The sequence below is a fragment of the Hemicordylus capensis genome, chromosome 3 (assembly GCF_027244095.1).
Source record: "Hemicordylus capensis ecotype Gifberg chromosome 3, rHemCap1.1.pri, whole genome shotgun sequence".
Taxonomy (NCBI): Eukaryota; Metazoa; Chordata; class Lepidosauria; order Squamata; family Cordylidae; genus Hemicordylus; species Hemicordylus capensis.
This window is the reverse complement of record NC_069659.1, coordinates 341,541,731-341,561,117: the sequence shown is the minus strand read 5'-3', so window position 1 is coordinate 341,561,117 and position 19,387 is coordinate 341,541,731. Positions and strand designations below refer to the sequence as shown.

Below are 19,387 nucleotides of genomic sequence, written 5' to 3'. Positions count from 1 at the left end.
TAAGGGGAGGGTGTTGTAGGCGGGCTAGCCACCTTGGGAGCACTGGGCTTGCCTGGTGGTTTGCATGATCAACGGAAAGCAGGTTAAGCTCCCTTTGCCCGCTTTCCATTGATTGTGGGAACAGCCTCAAAGTTTTTTGAAAAGGAAGCTCACATCCACCACTAAGTTACACATGAGCAGTCTTATTGAAATTAATGGGACAAGTTTACTAGTCCCATTTTAATGAGAATGTTCAGTGCTAATTTTCTGAAGCCTGTCAGTCAGGCTGAGGGGAGAGGTCCATTGAGCTTCAGCACATAGCCAAACAATCAGGAGCAGATGAGGTGTCTTCACCCTCTTCCCTCCCCTTCTGCAGCAGACATGTTGCTGAGGATGTGTCAGCTTCAAGTTGGTGATCTTCAGATGGAAACAAATAGCACAACTGCAGCATGAGAGGCAGGAAGAGCCTTGAGTACCTCTTGGGAGCCCTTCAAGTACCCCTAAGGTACCCTAAGGGTTCTAGTAACCTCTTTGGAAACCCCTTTATAAGGAACATTGGAACAAAGGAAGCTGACATATACTGAGTCAGGCCACTGGTCTATCTAGCTCAGTATTGTCTTCACAGACTGGCAGTGACTTCTCCAAGGTTGCAGGCAGGAATCTCTCTCAGCCCTATCTAAGAGATACTGCCAGGAAGGAAACTTGGACCCTTCTGCTTTTCCCAGAGCAGTTCCATCCCCTAAGAATTGGAAGGCTGCTGTACATAGAGATGCGAGTCATCTAATGCAACTTCTATTTGGACAATCACATGGCCCAGATGATGATGTGCATTTCCATCTGTCTTGCAGGGTATGACTCCATCCTACGTTTTGGGGCACTGGATGCTTGGAACAACTTGTTGTACATTACTTTCTCTGGATCAGAGCCAATATTCATCTTCCCTTCTTCCTATTCGAATACAAGGACATGTTATCAATAATGTTTTTCTGTGCCTGGGTGGATTCTGTGCTAGATGGACTGTTCATCTGACCCAGTTAGGTTCCACAGCACTTATGCTCTCCCAATGAAGAATGATGGCCTCTTTCCCTCTGTTCCAGCAGTATCTGACTGTAAAACCATCATTTATGTTTACTTTCAGATTCATATTCCAGTCCTTGGTTCATCATCAACTGCATTTAATATGTTGAATTCACAGCTGATCCTCATTACTAAGTCATGGTAAGGTAAGAAGCTGGTATGATTCCTTTTCTGTGGTTTGGAATAGGGGTGTGCATGGAACTGGCTGGCCTGGTTTGGTTTGAGTTTGAACCAAACCTGAACCAGACCAGGCCTGTTTGGTCTGGTACTCCCTCTTACCCCCTGGTAACGTGATGATTCTTTTTATTTAGCAGTGGGAGAGTAACTGGCCCTATCCACTCCCAGCACAGTACGGTGTCTATCTTGTGTTCCTTTTTAGATTGTGAGCCCTTTGGGGACAGGGAGCCACCTTACTTATTTATTTATTTATTTATTTATTTATTTATTTATTTATTTATTTATTAAACCTCCCTGAGACATTTTTGGAAGGGTGGTATAGAAATCAAATAAATAAATAAATAAATAAATAAATAAATAAATAAATAAATAATAGTTGAGAAGAAAGAAAAGCAAGTTAAAATAATCAACATAGCAGTACCAGGGGATAGCAGAATAGAAGAAAAAGAAATAGAAAAAATAACAACATACAAAGATCTACAAATTGAAATTGAAAGTCTGTGGCAGAAGACCAAAATAATCCCAGTGGTAATTGGTGCCCTAGGTGCAATTCCAAAACAACTTGAAGAGCACCTCAACACCATAGGGGCCACAGAAATCACCATCACCATCACCATCAGCCAATTACAAAAAGCAACTTTACTGGGAACAGCCTATATTCTGCGATGATATCGATAATAATCACAGCAACAACACTGACAATAAAATTCAGTCATCACAGGTCCTTGGGAAGGACTCGATATCTGGATAAAACAAACCAGTCAATAACACCTGTCTGACTATGTAAACAACAACAACAATACTAATACTTGTAATGTCCACAAATAATCCCAGCTGCATCGCTGCATTCTACAGCGCTTCATGATTGGAATGGAACAAACCAGCCAGGACTTGCAGGCCAAGATACACTTTCAGTTCTTTCAAGGTCCTTCCATCAGAACATAGGAAGTTGCTGCCTAATGCATAAGACAGCAGCTTGGACCATCCACAGTTGGTCCATCTAGACCAGCATTGTCTACTCTGACTTGCAGTGGGTCTTGGCAGCATTTAGATTCTTCAGAGTTCATGATAGTCTCCCCCTCTCTCCATTTTACACATTCAAGGTCTCAAATTGCAAGGGAGGTGTTGCTTCACTCACTGTCTTCTCCCACAGGACTGAATTCCTCTTGGTCTGGCCTCTCACTGGAGGATCCAGAACCCACCTCAGCACCCTTCACCTCATCACTGATCTGTATATCCATAAACACCTCCACACATCCCTTCAAAGGCCTCCCATTTCCTCCTCTATTTCCTGTCTCCATCCCTGCCCTTCCCTAATGAACTTCCTTGCCTACTCTCCTTTCACTGTTTCCCAAGCCTAGCTCCTCATATTCTGGGCCATCTCAGGTGTCAGAAGGCCTGCCTCATCACCTCTGTGCATTAGGGGTGTGAACTGGGTTGCCCAGTTCAGTTCAAGTCCGGCCCGGACTCAAACCGGACTGGGGTTGTTTGGTTTTGTGCATCCCAAACCAAGTTTGGTCGGCTGGGGGGGTGGGTGGATTCGCAATTAATTTTTTAAAATAGAAAAATAACTTGCTGCCGCCGCTCCAGGGGGCTTCTCTGAGGCTGGGGCGGGGTGTGTGCGTCTCCTGAGATTCCCCTCCCCCTGCCGACCTCAGTTACTGTCCAAATGGCCTGGTTCGCGCAGTCTTTGGCCCATTCCAGGCCTGCTCTCCCTGACAGCCATTTTAGAGGCCACCAAGCATGCCCAATGGGCCTTTGCGTTACTTGGGTCATTAAAAAAAGAACCTGCCAAACAGGCCTTGGGTGTGTGTGTTTCAGCTCGGTAACAAACCAAACCAGGAGGTGGGTGGGTGTTGGTCCGATACTGAACTATCGAACGGAACCAGTTGAATGTTGAGCAGGTTCAGAATCGAACCTGTTCACACATCTCCATTGAGCATGCCAGCTGCTACACCAGCAGCTTCTTGTCCCTGCTGTTCTTCTTGCCCCTGCTGTTGCCCAGGTCCCTTCCATCACTTGACCAGCACCATTCACTCTGCCAAGGCCTCGCATCATGTCAGGACCACACACCACTGTGATGTCTCCCAATGTTGCTTCCCCCTTTCTGGGTGAGTAAGGCACAGGGCACAGTGTGGGGACTGATGGTGTCTCTGATCATTCCACATGCTATCCCTGTGTCCTCATGTATGATGTATGCCTTGGGCCAGTGATGCTGGCTTTAGACCACATTTTGCCATTTCCGCTTGCCATGTAACTCATTATCTCGATACCTTCCCTTGCAGATGAGTGAAGTTCAGCAGACTGCTCAGTGTCACACATACAACAACAAAAAATATTTATATACCATAGAAAATCTGTTCATTTCTGCGGTGATTTTTCTCCCAGTTAACTTACAATGAGAATGGGAGAGAAACCACCCCACCATAGGGATTCCATGCATTTCTTCTCACAACATAAGAGGAATGGGATAGAAACTACCCCAACATAGAAAGCCCATTCATTTGGGGGTTATTTTATACCCTATGTCATATTTTTATTAATAACATAAATATGATAACTGGTGAAGGGCCATGCCTGTGGATGTATCATGTACTAGAGTGCAGGTAAGAGTTCGACAACAAGAGTATAGCTGGTAGTGCAGTGGTTTGCTTGTTTACACAACTTTCTGTAGCTGGGGGTGGAAATTCACCCCCAAATCTTGGGAAACAGCCGGAGAGAGGGCATGCCTTCATCTCTTGCCTGTGGCCTTTCCAGAGTCATCTGGTGGGCCACTGTGTGAAACAAGGTGCTGGATTGGATGAGCCTTGGGCCTGATCCAGTAGGTCTGTTCTTATGTTCTCCTGACAGATCTTAAGATGTGGATCATTGTATGTGTACCAGTTGTTGAAAGGAGTGGTCATTGTTCTCTGCTGAATTAACTCCTCTCCAGATTTTTGAACAGGGCTTTCTTTCTATTCTCCTCCAGATCTTTGAACAGGACTTTTGAATGAGAGCACTTGAATCACTCTGGAATTCACTGCTACCTGAAAAATGGATAGTGGAAGCTTCAGTGAGTGGTTGAGCTAAATATTTCTGCCTGATCTGCACCACAGAATTTGTCTACGGCAAGCAACCAGGAACAATTGTTGCCACAGAGGACAATAACATATGCCATGTCAATCCTCTTATCTTGCACTTGCACTGCACATTAGCATGGATCCCCATGGTAAATCTACTTCACTGATTTTTTCCTTTCAGGAGTCAGTTCAAGTTCACACAGAAAAAGAAGATTAGTACATTGGTTAAATGCTTCAGTGATTTACACAGAATTCTAAATAATAGGCTCCAAGCAGTTCTGAGCTGCTTCATTTCACATGTGGTTGCAACTGAATACTTTGCCTCTCTGTGCTGTCGTTCGCATCTCCAAATCAAGGGTGACATCTTGAGCCATTTGCACTTGTTACCAAAGTGACTCTTGTGTTTATTCAAATAATATGCATTGTTATTGTCGGATGATATGATGTTGTCAGATTCTGAAGAGTTCCTGAAAACTTGTTTCAAGCAGTTCCTTTTGTCTCTCTAGTTCTAAATGGTTGTCAGTTTGCAGAAAATGGATTCACACTGGCTTTCTGCATGCAAAGTGTGCAAGGAAAGTTGTTTCTCTCAGAATATCAGTTTGTTTGGTTTTTTTAAAAAAGTTTTGTTCATATACTGCTTATCCAAAAATGTCCCAGAGCCATTCAAAATAAAAAAATAAAACCATTTAAAATATTAACATGAAACTCATGCAAAAACCAGTTAACTGAAGCCTAAGTCCAAAGACTAGAGACAATGAACCCACAGCCACAGGCTTAGTGGGCAGAGATTGTCAGCTGTCGTGGGTCTCAAAGCATGGTCCTTGATGAGAGAGATAATCCAGTCATTCCACAGTGCTTCATATAACCAACTGGTTCAAACAGAACCATGGTTAGAGCTGGGTTCTGCATGATATTCCTGAGCCTCAGGAATGTGTGTTCCTTCCACCCATCCCTTCATGAGCATCTACTTTCTATCTAGGTTACAATAAATCAAGGTTGGTTGAACCTCTTAACCCACCAATCTTGGCTTATTCTAATCTACTTGCTTTAAATAACCTGAGATCTGCACCAGTGTTCCCTCTAATTTTTTTTCCACCTGTGTGCGGAATGAGTCTTGTTCTGGGTGGCAGTATCAAGGCACTGTGAATGCATCTGCATTATCTTCCTGATTCAACCGGAGTGGAATCACTCAGTTGAGTGGACATAAAATACAACAATAACTTGCGTGCTTGTGCACATGCACACTCCTTAGAGGGAACACTGATCTATACCCAGGGTTTGAAGTGAGTTACAGATCTCAGTTTATTTGAAACAAGTGGATTAGGATGTAGCTGAGATTAGTGGGTTCAGACAGCACAACCAATCTTGGCTTATTTTAAGCTAGATAGGAAGCAGATCCTCACACAGGAATGGCAGGAGGAGCACACATTCCTGAGGCTCAGGGACATTGCACAGATCATGGCTATAACCAAGGTTCCAAATGATGTGTGAACCAGCCCAGCATGTACTTTTACTCATGGTTTGTTGATACGGAGAAATTGCATAGTGAGAGATGACTCTCATTCTTTCGCACAGTATAGGCAGAACTTGTTGGCTCTGCTACATCACTAATTCAATTTTAAAATTAATTACTGTTCCAATTTGTAATTAATTAATGCAGAGTCTAAGGTGACATCTGAATTAATTAGGACAAGCTCCTGGTGTACCAATGAAGTTGTCGGTGCTCCAGAGCCTTTAGGCCTTCAAGCATGGCTGGGCTGCTTGGCATCTTGGGAAATTTAGTTCCCTGTGCCAACATACCCATGGGCTTTGGAGCACGTTCTGGCCCAAATGGATTTGGTTCTCCCCATGCCCCTAGCTTCTCATCCAGAGCCATCTGAGAGGGATGGGGTGGCACCTAATACCTGCCATTCAGATTGCAAACTGTTCCTAGGTTCAAGAGTGTTTCTTGGCATATGGGAGATCTATTGGCCATGTTTCTGAGGGGCTTAGTCATGTCCAGTAGCACTTTATCATGTCCAGTAGCACTTTATCTATCAGGCTCAGTCTAAATGGCAGAAATCAGGCCTTTTCCTCTACCTTTTCCTATCATGGATAACTTTTCAGTTGGTTTCACATTGGTGTTTGTTTGTTTGTTTGTTTGTTTAAAAAAACCCAACAACCCTTCAATGTGAGAGTTATTTCTTGTTATGTTGACTTCCACACAGTCCTGAGCTTTTCTCAGTGCTGAGAGAGCCATTTAAGAGAGAAGGAGCCCTCCCTTAAGAGCCCAAGTGCTACTGGGAAGGGCTACACTTTCCAGGACTCTGTGCATGCCTTCCAAGATAATGCAGGGGCTCAAGAGGGTTCTATATCTTGTACAGGAGTCCCCGCCCTCCATGCATTGAGCAAAGTGTAGCACTACATGGTGAGCATGGTCATTTCCACATGGTGCTGGAGGGTCTGTGCAGAGTAGACTGCTTTGGCTGAAGTATCACACAGGCCCAATGGAAAATTAGACAGGGAGTCACACTTAAAGTTGATGGGGGCACCACTGGCCTGTGGATCTTCCAATTAAGAATACTGCACTAAAGGCTAGTGCATGAGACTAGGCCCATGTCTTCTGAGACATTGTTTTCAGTAGCCTTGTCCAACTGTGGTAACTTGACAAGTGGAAACCAAGGGTCTCCTTCAATTTTACTGTCAATTGCAGTGCAAAGCTAATGAAATATCTCTTGGAAGCTGCCAAAGTGAATTATGTACCATTCCCAAACGGTACAAAGTGAGATTCAAATATTCATCAAGGGGAAGTAAATACTTCAACCTGAGATCTGAGAATCTGAAGGAGACTCATTTCATTTGGTTTCATTAGGGCCTTCATTTCAGCTCTCTGTGCAATGTCTCCTGAGGGCACTTCATCCCTGACATTATTACTCCGCGTTATGTAGAGCATTAGCACTCCATGTTGCCTTAATTAGTTTACCAGGCCACATAGAGTAAACTGCTTGTGCTATTAGTGCAACGCCCGCTCAGAGTCATCGTGGCAATCAGATGAGAAAATGAGAGCAGTGCTCTAAACTTCCTAAAGGTCATGCATTTAGTGGACAAAACTGTATGCTACAGTTGGAGGGAGATGAGGTTTTTTTGGGAGGGCGGTGTCAAAGATGCTTCAAGAAAAGCTTTTAAAAGAGCACTCTCTATGTGTCAAAGCAGGCCTCTAAGGGTATGCAGAGAGGCATTGGTTCAGTTCAAACATCACATGGAGCAAGATTAACCCTTCGCTTCACATGCCATCTCTCAGCCTCGGGAGTCTGTGCTCCCTGCCTGTTTACAAGCTGAAAGAACTATCTCTGTGTGATCCTAACATCTGCTCCATTGCTCCTTGCTCTAGGCGGTGGTTTCCTTTTCCTGGTGGATCCAGTATATAGGAGGGGATTTTTAGCACTCATTTTCTCCTCCTAGGGACAGACATCACATACTAGGGACAGCTCCTCGCTGGATACCCAGGTCCTCAACCACCACATCAATTCATCCTTGGTGCTCCCCTTCCTTACATAGCTCTGCACATTCCCCACACCCTCACAACCCATTTCCGGTCCTGGAGAGGGCTATCACTTCTTCCTATGATAACCCCAGTCTTTCTAGTTTCTTCCACTCCATTTCCCCCTGCCCCAAGCCACTGACCCTGCCGGGACATCCAGGTTGGGTTCTGGATGTCCCATCTTCTCCCTGCTGGCCTGTGCCTCAGTCAGTAGCTATAATGGAACAACTGCTGCAAGAACCCTGCTGGCCTGATCTCCATGGAGAGACCTTCTGTGCCCAACTGGGTGGTGATAAAATGCTGGAAGCAAAGGGATTGATCTTCATGTCAGTGCTGGTAAGAAGGTCTGCCTGAGTGCAGGTTGGGGGATAAGGACAGTGTGTTAGGATCAAGCCGGGATCATTAGCTGTACCTGTAACATTCAATCCCAGTTTGTTCTAACCAACTTGAAATAAGTCTGGATCTAACCCAACTTCAAACTCTGAGTTCAGATCTCTGTTTGTTTCAAGCACTTTGGTAAAATAAGTCAGGATTGGTCAGTTTGGACATCATGACTGATCCAGGCTTGTTTCGAACCACAATCAGTTCCGAGGGGTCTGCCCCTCAGCTATGGAAGCCTTCTGGAGAGTCTCCAAAGCCTGAACCTGTACATGTTCCAGAAGTATTGCATGACTGCACCCCCCCGCCCCCCGCTTCAAACTTAGGTTGGTAACCAAGGACAGAGTAAAGTTATCTGTATAATGTTACCTGCCCCAAGCCATTTTATCTATCTATCTATCTATCTATCTATCTATCTATCTATCTATCTATCTATCTATCTAATTTGTATATCACCCCAAACTTTTGTCTCTGGGTGTTTACAATAACCCATTACAATATGGCGGTGTACAATAACCCACCCATTGAGTTGGGTGAGCTATAAATCTAATAAAATCATTGCCAGTTTGTGCATACTCTCATCTCTGCACCTCAAACTCATCTTGGTTAAATAGGTTCTGAATGGCCTTGACTAGTTAACAGGGGAGTTTTGTACTGTAAAATCCACATGAACAAAAATAAAAGTGACAGAAGATAGAGAGGTGTGTGTGTGTGTGTGTGTGTGTGTGTGTGTGTGTGTGTGTAATCCTCTGATTCCAGCCTACGACCAGAAATGTCAATGAACTTCTCCAAGTTTGCACTCAGAGAAAAGCTTTGGGTGCTTAACAGAACTTGCCAAATATTAGAGGTAAATTATTTAAGCCCCTAAATTCTTTTACAGGTCAAATTTAAATCTGAGGATTAGAAAATAAATCCCTACTCTCTTTGTTATTTCTCTTTGTAAACCGCCCTGAGCCATTTTTGGAAGGGCGGTATAGAAATCGAATTATTATTATTATTATTATTATTATTATTATTATTATTATTATTATTATTATTATTTCTTATTTACACAGTCAGACAGGTGTTATTGACTGGTTTGTTTTATCCAGACATCAAGTCCTTCCCAAGGACCTGGGATGCCAGAATTTTATTGTCAATTGTTATAGATATCGTCGCAGGATATAGGCTGTGCCCAGTAAAGCTGCTTTTTGTAATTGGCTGATGGTGATTTCTGTGGCCCCTATGGTGTTGAGCTGCTCTTCAAGGTCTTTTGGGACTGCACCCAGGGCGCCAATTACCACTGGGATTATTTTGGTCTTTTTCTGCCACAGTCTTTCAATTTCAATTTGTAGATCTTTGTATTTTGTGATTTTTTTTCTATTTCTTTTTCTTCTATTCTGCTATCCCCTGGTATTGCTATGTCAATTATTTTGACTTGTTTTTCTTTCTTCTCGACTACAGTTATATCTGGTGTATTGTGTGGCAGATGTTTGTCTGTTTGTAGTCGGAAGTCCCATAATATTTTTACATCTTCATTTTCTTCAACTTTTTCAATTGTATGGTCCCACCAATTTTTGGCTACAGGTAGCTTGTATTTTTTTTGCAGATGTTCCAGTGTATCATCCCTGCTACCTTGTCATGCCTTTGTTTGTAGTCAGTCTGTGCGATCTTTTTACAACAGCTGATCAGGTGGTCCACTGTTATAATAATAATAATAATAACAACAACAACAACAACAACTCTCTGTCAGCTTCTCTGTTGCTGAAATACCCCTCCCACTGCCCCTTCACTTTCTAGCCTGGTGCAATAGAAGCAGCAGGTGTGGCACACAAGGAGAGGGAAGGAGTTGGAGATTCCCACTTTCCCCCTCTTCTCCCTCATGTAGTCCACACAGTAGAGCAGGATACCAGGATGAAAAGTGAAGCAGTCCTTGCAACATAGTTTTCTAAAGGGCTACTACAAACCCTTGCTCTCCTTTTGCACTGCCACTGCTGCTCCAACCACCACTGGATTTATTATTATTATTACTTGTTGACACAGTCAGACAGGTGTTGTTGACTGGTTTGTTTTATCAAAACATCGAGTCCTTCCCAAGGACCTGAGATGGCTGAATTTTATTATCAATGTTCTTGCTGTTATTATAGATATAGTTGCAGAATATAGGCTGTTCCCGGTAAAGTTGCTTTTTGTAATTGGCTGATGGTGATTTTTGTGGCCCCTATGGTGTTGAGGTGCTCTTCAAGGTCTTTTGGAACTGCACCCAGGGCGCCAATTACCACTGAGATTACTTTGGTCTTTTTCTGCCACAGCCTTTCAATTTCAATTTATAGATCTTTGTATTTTGTTATTTTTTCTATTTCTTTTTTTTTCTATTCTGCTATCCCCTGGTATTGCTATGTCGATTATTTTAACTTTATGGCCCCACCAATCTTTGGCTACAGGTAGCTTTTATTTTTTGCAGATGTAACAGTGTATCATCCCTGCTACCTTGTCATGCCTTTGTTTGTAGTCAGTCTGTGCGATGTTTTTACAACAGCTGATTAGGTGCTCCATGGTTTCATCTGCTTCTTGACAAAGGCGGCACTTGCTGTTTGTTGTTGATTTTTTGACATTTGCTCTTATTCCATTTGTTCGTAGTGCCTGTTCTTGCGCAGCCAGTATTAAACCCTCTCTTTCTTTCTTCAGGCAACCATTCTTAAGCCATTGACAGGTCTTGGTGATGTCTGATTTTCCACTTATCTTGTGCAAATATTGACCATGGAGGGGCTTATTTTAACTTTTTCTGCTCGGTTCTTGACTTGTTCTTTCTTGTAGGCCTGCTTTGTTTCATTGGTGTTGAATAGTTTTGCATTATTGACCATTTTAAGTATATCTTCTTCACTGTCCTTGATATATTAATAATAATAATCTTTATTACGGTCGTTGACCAGCACAATCCTTGATATATTCTTCAAGGCCTCTTTTCTCCTCCTCTACTGTTTGATGGACTTGCAGCATTCCTCTTCCACCTGAGCTGCGAGGCAGGTATAGCCTATTGACATCACTGCGGGGGTGCAGAGCATGATTGATGGTCATGATTTTCCAGGTCTTACGATCTAGCGTCCCTAGCTCTGTCTGGGTCCAGTCTATTATTCCTGCACTGTATCTGATAACAGGTATAGCCCAGGTGTTTATGGCTTGTATGGTGTTCCCGCCATTGAGTTTGGACTTGAGGATTTTTCTGACTCTCCTGATGTATTCACTTCCAATTTTTCTTTTAACTTCAGTGTGTGCGATGTTATCAGCCTGGAGAATGCCCAAGTATTTGTAAGGTTCTTTCTCTTCCAGGTTCTTGATCTTGCTTCCATTGGGCAGTTCTATTCCTTCTGTTTTTGTTATTTTCCCTCTGTTCATTATTAATGCAGCACACTTGTGTAGTACAAACTCCATTGCTATATTCCTACTGAATATACGGACAGTGTTTAGCAGTGATTCAATTTCTGACTGGGACTTTCCATACAACTTCAGATCGTCCATTTAGAGCAGATGGTTGATTTTACTTGATATTTTCGATGTTTGTTATCCGAGGCCTGTTTTGTTTAGTATTTGTGAAAGTGGGGTCATGGCGATTACAAACAACAGAGGGGATTGTGAGTCCCCTTGGAAAATGCCTCTTCTAATGCTAACCTGTCCAAGTGTCTCACCCTTGATTGTTAACTGTGTACTCCACATGCTCATTGCTTTTTTAATAAATATCTGAATGTTTTTGCGGACACTACTTGCTTCTAAACATTTTAGTATCCATGTGTGAGGCAATGAATCGAAGGCTTTCTTGTACTCAATCTATGCAACACTTAGATTTGTTTTTCTTCTCTTGCAATTTTCTAAAATCATTTTGCCAATCAACAGCTGGTCTTTTGTGCCTCTGGTGTTTGGGCAATTTCCTTTCTGTTCAACTGGAAGCTGTTCGTTAATAAGTGTTGCATCACTTCATCTGCTATTATTCCAGTTAATAATTTGAACATGGTTGGCAGGCAGGTGATCGGTCTGTAATTACTTGGAACTGCACCTTTTGCTGGGTCTTTCATGATGAGATGAGTTTCCCCAGTTGTTAGCCATTGTTCAACATCACCGCCTTGCAAAATGTGATTGAACTGTTTTGATAGTTGTTTATGGAGGCTTGTTAGGTGTTTAAGCCAAAAGCCATGCAGTTCATCGTTGCCTGGCGCAGTCCAATTTTCATTTTCTTTGCTCTTTCACTTATTAATTCTGGTGTTATTATTAGATCTTGCATTTGTTGGTTACATTTTTTGACCTCTTTCATCCAGCCTGCTTTTTTATTATAATCTATTGGATTGTCCCATAATTTCCCCCAGAATTGCACTGTTTCTTCTTTATTTGGTGTTTCTACGTTTCTTGCAGTTTCTCCTTCTATACTTTGGTAGAAACGTCTCTGATTCAACTGGAATTGGAGATTCTGCCTGTGTTGTATAATTCTGGCTTCATATCTGCTAATCTTCTTTGACACTGCTGTTATTTGCTGCTTTATTATTTCCAGGACTTCTCTAATTTTCCTTGAATCTAGGTGGTATTTTTGGATCAGATACTGTTTGGATACTATTATGATTAATAATATATTATTATCTCTTGTTTACACAGTCAGACAGGTGTTATTGACTGGTTTGTTTTATCCAGACATCGAGTCCTTCCCAAGGACCTGGGATGCCAGAATTTTATTGTCAATTGTTATAGATATCGTCGCAGAATATAGGCTGTTCCCAGTAAAGCTGCTTTTTGTAATTAGCTGATGGTGTATTATTATTATTATTATTATTATTATTATTATTATTATTATTATTATCAATTCAATTTCTATACCTCCCTTCCAAAAATGGCTCAGGGCAGTTTACACAGAGAAATAATAAGTAAGATGGATCCCTGTCTCCAAAGCACTCACAATCTTAAAGAAACATAAGATAGACACCAGCAACAGTCACTGGAGGTCCTGTGCTGGGGGTGGATAGGCCAGTTACTCTCCCCCTGCTAAATAAAGAGAATCACCATGTTAAAAGGTTCCTCTTTGCCAAGTTAGCAGGGGTTTATAAGCAATGGGTAGGGGGAGGGAGTGTTTTTTGGCGTAAGAGGTGGGTCTAACAGTGATGATGTTTTGCTAATGGGGAGGCTGGTGGGAAGGATTGATTTTCTCAGCATTGCATTGGCTCAGAAGACTATCACAGTTCTTTTCTGATTGTGGAGGGAATCACTTGCTTTATTTAGCTTTTAGCTTTTTACGTATAGCTTTTAAATTGTGTAACTTTCAAAGATCATTTTTGTTTGGCCTTTTAACCTTTTAACTTAAAAAATGTTTTATATTCTATCTATCTTATTAATGTTGTGAGCCTCTCTGAGCACTAGTGTACTGGACGGGCGGGGTATACATATTTTAAATAAATAATAATAAAGAAATAAATTTTGTTAGCTAATCCAAGGCGAACGAGGGAGTGTTAGTCCAACTCTACCTAGAGTTGCTTTCTGGAATATCTTGTGGAGAGAATGAAACTACCCAGCAAGTTAGCAAAGAGTTGTTACTTAAAATATTAATACTGACAAAGTGCAGAAGACCCGCTCTACAATTTCTTTATCTCAAGCCATTAGCTTTGATTTAGTGTGATCATGGAAGTCTTTTGGAAGCCTCCTTACTATCTTCTCACTCAACTTTAATAGCATTTGTTTAAATGAGGAGTGGATTCACAGGCAATATTTCTCTTTAACAGGCAAGTCCCAGCACAAGGTAATAAGTAAACTGGGAACAGTATATGCTAAAAGAAGAGAGAGATTCTGCCACCTTAAATGAGAGATAAATTTATTACCTGTAATTTTTCAACTATTTTCCAAGAAAGTAATATAAAATGATCTTCCTGAGGAAGTAAAGGGGCGGGGGGGGGAGGTGGGTTGGAATCTTTTACTATTGTTGGGAGTTAACATATCTGGTTGCTTGCGTGATGTAGGAGTAAAGACATTACATACATGCATCAAAACCATCACTGTTGGGAGTCTTGGAAATAGTGGCTATGAATCTTTTTATTTTTTAACTTTAACATGCCCCAAACCCTTGATGGAGGAAAATATAACTAGTTCATATCATAAATCCTTAGCCATACAGTTGTATTGGGGGCACTTCAATGGTGTATTTTGTGATGATGTCATCCACCCTGATTCAAGATGGTGGACATATAAACATTCAAGGCACAAGTGGGCTAACTTGTGGGCTGCTTAACTGATTTGGACCAAGTTTGGTGCACTTGTCATGAATGGTAGGTCAGTCTAGCAACATTGCGTGCTCATAGGCTGTGCAAATGCAACATTTGTGCAAATGTTACATAAGAGTAAGCCTGTTATTTCCAATAAGCTTACTTATGCGTGCTGTCATTTGTGCAACTTGCATGCAAGATCACCTAGTAATCAGTTATTATTGTGTGTGTGGGGGGGGGGTACAGAAACAGGCCACAAACTCTAGTGCAGATAAATTAATTTATGTCAGATTTCTTTCCTTCAGTCTTTTCCCAACCAACCCCAGAAGAGCTCTGGGTGGCATGTAAAAAGTTCTTCCATTTAACCCTTGCAATAATGCCATGAAAAATTTAGGCTGAGGCTGGAACTTGGTGTGAGAAAAAGCATGATTGCCAAAAATGGAACATGGAACATCCTAGCCCAATTTTTGTGATCGTAAGAACCACCGGGCTCGCAGCCGAACCCAGTGGTTCTGGAGCGGCTAACCCGCTCTTGTAGCCCGCCCCTTAGTCCGGGTTTGCGGAGTGCTCCGCAAACCTGGGCTATCTGCTCGTGAGTAGCCGCAGTGCAGCTCCGCGCCATGGCTACTCGTAAGTAGACCCCTGGCCGGGAGGCTTAAAAGCAGCCTCCTGGCTCAGGGGTCTGCCAGTATGCCCTGCGCACTCATGCAGGGCATACTGGGGCTTCCGGGGGCCACATGGCCCCCGCTCCCCCCAGCCCCCGCTGGCACCGTCTCAGAACTGGCCATCATGTGGGCGGCCGATCCGGGCACCCAGGTCTCCCTTCCCACTCACTTCCCAAAACCGGGTCTCACGGATCGTGAGACCCAGTCCTATATCTATTCTTCTTTCTTAAATCCAACCACCTCCCTCTCTAAAAGGCTTCTTTCTCTTGCACGCCTGGGAACTTATATAATTAGGACTTTTAGCCAAAATGCTTTAAACACACGTTTATTTCCTCTGTACCCCTCCCTATAATAAATATTTTTTTTTAAAAAAAAAATTGAAACTTAAATCTTGTCTCAGTCCAGTCATTTCCTGGGTCCACAACTTTGTGCAAATTTAATCTGATGTAGAACTCTCCTCTCTTAGCTCATTTCCCCCATGCAAGCCTGAACACAAATTTAGGGGTGTTCACCAATCACCCTGGGGAAGTTTCATTAACAGTATGTTGCTTGGGGGACTCTTAGGCAAAGGAGGAGGAGCAGGAGGAGGAGGAGGAGGAGGAGGAGGAGGAGGAGAATATATATCCAACTATAGATGTTTAAATAATAAATTGCTCAGAGAAGTCGCAAAGCAAGAACACACATCAAGTTTGGGCTGAATTTCTGGACCTATAATGTCTCAATTATATAAAACACCAGGTAGAAACTTGCATTGTGTATTTGAAGGACCATGTACTAGGAATATAGGAAGCCGCCTTATACTGTGTCAGACAATTAGTCTATCTACTCAGTATTGCCTACATTGACTGTCAGTGGCTCTCCATGGTTTCAGGCAGGAGTCTTTCTCAGACCTACCTGGAGATGCTGCCAGGGATTGAACCTGGGACCTTCAGCAATCAAAGCAGATGCTCTGCCCCGGGCTATGACCCCATCTCTACTTCCACACCACCACCACCACCACCACCACCACCACCACCACCACCACCACCACGTTGTAGAAAATGAAGCTGTAAAAATATTATGGGACTTCCAACTACAAAAAGACAAACATCTGCCACACAATATGCCGGATATAACTGTAGTCGAGAGGAAAGAAAAACAAGTAAAAATAATCAACATAGCCATACCAGGTGATAGCAGAATAGAAGAAAAAGAAATAGAAAAAATAACAAAATACAAAGATCTACAAATTGAAATTGAAACTGCTAATATTATAATGCCCTTATACAAAACTATGGTGCGGCCACACCTGGAGTACTGAGTACAATTCTGGTCACCACATCTAAAAAAGGACATTGTAGAACTGGAAAAGGTGCAGAAGAGGACAAACAAGATGATCAAGGGTCCAGAGCAACCTTCTTATGAGGCTAGGCTACAACACCTGGGGCTATTTAGTTTAGAAAAAAGATGACTGCGGGGAGTCATGATAGAGGTCTATAAAACCATGCATGGTGTGGAGAAAGTGGAGAGAGAGAAGTTCTTCTCCCTCTCACATAACACTAGAACCAGGGATCATCCCATGAAATTAGTTGCCAGGAAATCTGGGACCAGCAAACGGAAGTACTTTTTCACACAATGCATAATCAGCTTGTGGAATACTCTACCACAAGATGTGGTGACAGCCAACAACCTGGATGGCTTTAAGAGGAGTTGGATAACTTCATGGAGGAGAGGTCTATTGACGGGTACTAGTCGGAGGGCTGTAGGCCACCTCCAGCCTCGGGGGCAGGGTGCCTCTGGGTACCAGTTGCGGGGGAGTAACAGCAGGAGAGAGGGCATGCCCTCAACTCCTGCTTGTGGCTTCCAGTGGCATCTGGTGGGCCACTGTGCAAAACAGGATGCTGGACTGATGGGCCTTGGGCCTGATCTAGCAGGGCTGTTCTTATGTTATTATGTTCTTAAAGGCTGTGGCAGAAGAAGACCAAAATAACCCCAGTACTAATTGGCACCCTAGGTGCAATTCCAAAACAACTTGAAGAGCACCTCAACAGCATAGGGGCCACAGAAATCACCACCAGCCAATTACAAAAAGCAACTTTACTGGGAACAGCCTATATTTTGTGACAGCCTATATTTTGTGATGTCTATAATAACAATAACAATCCTCTCTAATAAAAGCCTTGTTGTCCATCCATGGACGGACACCAAGGCGTGCGTTCGTGCCTCCCTGGGCTGTTCTGGGCATGCGCAAAGCACATGCCCAGAACAGAGCAAGGGAGACACGACCGCAGCAAACAGGCGGCCATGATGGCCGAGAGAAGGAGAAGCAGCGGGCCGAGAAGAAGCGGCCACCGCCGCCGGCCAGGGGGAGGAACAGCGGCAGGCTGAGCGGTGGCCAGGAGCGGCAGCAGAGACCACGAGCGGCGGCGGAGGGCTCTTAAGCCCCGCCACCGGGGGTACTGGGGCTGGCCGAGCGGCTCGGCGGGGCGGCTGCAGAGGCCAGGAGCGGCAGCAGAGGCCACGAGCGGCAGCGGAGGGCTCTTAAGCCCAGCCGCTGGGGGTACCGGAGCTGGACGAACGGCTCTGCGGGGTGGCTGTCTCGGGACGAGCAGCTGGCGGCAGCAGCAGCGCCCAGACTCCGGAGGACGGGCAGGGAGGGAGGGAAAGATGGAGGAGGGAGCCCGCCGCGTGGGCGGGAAAGGAAGGCGAGCGCCGGAACTCTCCCCTGCCAGCACCCATTATTTAAACGGGCTTAAAAACACTTGTATTGATAATAAAATTCAGCCATCTCAGGTCCTTGGGAAGGACCCGCTGTCTGGATAAAGCAAACCAGTCAATAACACCTGTCTGACTGTGTAAACAAGAAATAATAATAATAAATAATTATCCCCTGCCCTAATACTGTTCGGAGTGACTCACAACAGCAGCAAAAAAGCTACATTGTAAAATAAAACATTAATAAAATTAAACAAATTAAAAGACTAGACTAAAACCACCTTAAGCGGGTTGCCCGCTTGTAAACCACCGGGCTTGCCTGCGAGCCCAGTGGTTTACACAACCAGCAAAAATCGGGCTAGGCTCCCCTAACATGATTTTTGTTGGGCGTGAGAATAGCCTCAATATCCAATTAAAAGCCTGGGTGAACAAAAGCATCTTGACTGCCTTTTTAAACATAAGAGATGGGGAGGCTCTTATTTCAGCAGAAAGTGTGTTCTAAAGTCTCAGGGCAGCAACGGAGAAGGCCCGTCCCTGAGTAGCCACCAGACGAGCTGGTGGCAACTGCAGACGAACCTCTCCAGACGAACCCTCCGCAGACGAACCTCTCCAGACAAATGATCGCATTGTTCTTGCTTGTCTGCCATGAATTCTATAGCTGTCGTGTTGCCTCGTTGGGGATATTCAAATTTCAGTTCCTTATTTAATTACTTTGCATTTTCTTCTGCTTAGGAATTATCAGCACTTTGGGAGATGTCATGCTTGTTTCTGACCTTATTTTTTCACAGTAGTTGGTACAGAATTGATCTGGTACTCATGCCGTTGCTTAGAAATCAGCTCACTGAAAACTGTACCCAGATGTTTTCTACACTTCTTACCTGTGGTTTTGCTTTCGCTCCTACTCCTAATACAGTACAACATTTTGCTGGTGTTATGCTCTTTCAGCAAATGCTAAGTACTGAGATAATCATTTTAATATGGTTGGTTGATTTCTTTCCCCCCTCTGGTCAAACATCTCTTTGCTAGATTCCATTGGTTGATTTGTTAGTTGGGTGATTTTCCCAATTAGTTTCTATTTCCCTTGCTTCCATTCAGAGATGCATACTAATTTCATTCAGATACTGTGTTATCATGAGCACATCCAGGCACGCAGGCACAACGAAGCAGGAGAGATAAATGTCCCTTTGCCTTCAGGGTGCCCTTTGCCCACAGATCCTTGCCCCATGCCTCCCTTTCCATCCCCCCTTCCCATCCTCTGCCACACTTCCCAGTTCCTCTCATTTCACTGGCTGCAGAGGGCAACGTGCCACCACATGTTCCTTCTCTGTGCCAGCCATGCCCCCTGCACTGATGTGATGATGCAGGGGGGAAAGGTGTGGCTGGCGCATAGTAGTGCATTCAGCAGCCGCAAGAAATTGTCCCTGGGCCACTGGCAGCCTTGCTATGCCATTGAGTACACCTCAAAAACAACTGGAGATGCTAGTATCAAATGGATATATTGGGGGTTGGTTCAGCGTTCAGTTGTTGCATGTAAGCACCTCCCCATTATACAGGATGTGTGCTAGGGATATGCATGAATTTAGGTTCGTGCAGTGGTTCAGGCCAAACCGGTTTGGATGAGGTCCA

At 43.7% G+C, this 19,387-nt stretch overlaps 1 long non-coding RNA gene across 1 annotated transcript; it reads left to right on the top strand.

Annotated features, from left to right (window-relative positions):
• The first annotated feature begins 832 nt into the window (after positions 1–832).
• On the top strand, positions 833–4,990 carry LOC128349567 (uncharacterized). Its single transcript, XR_008318850.1, has 2 exons — positions 833–1,202; positions 4,202–4,990. It is a non-coding gene; the product is annotated as an uncharacterized LOC128349567 (long non-coding RNA).
• The last annotated feature ends 14,397 nt before the right edge of the window (positions 4,991–19,387 follow it).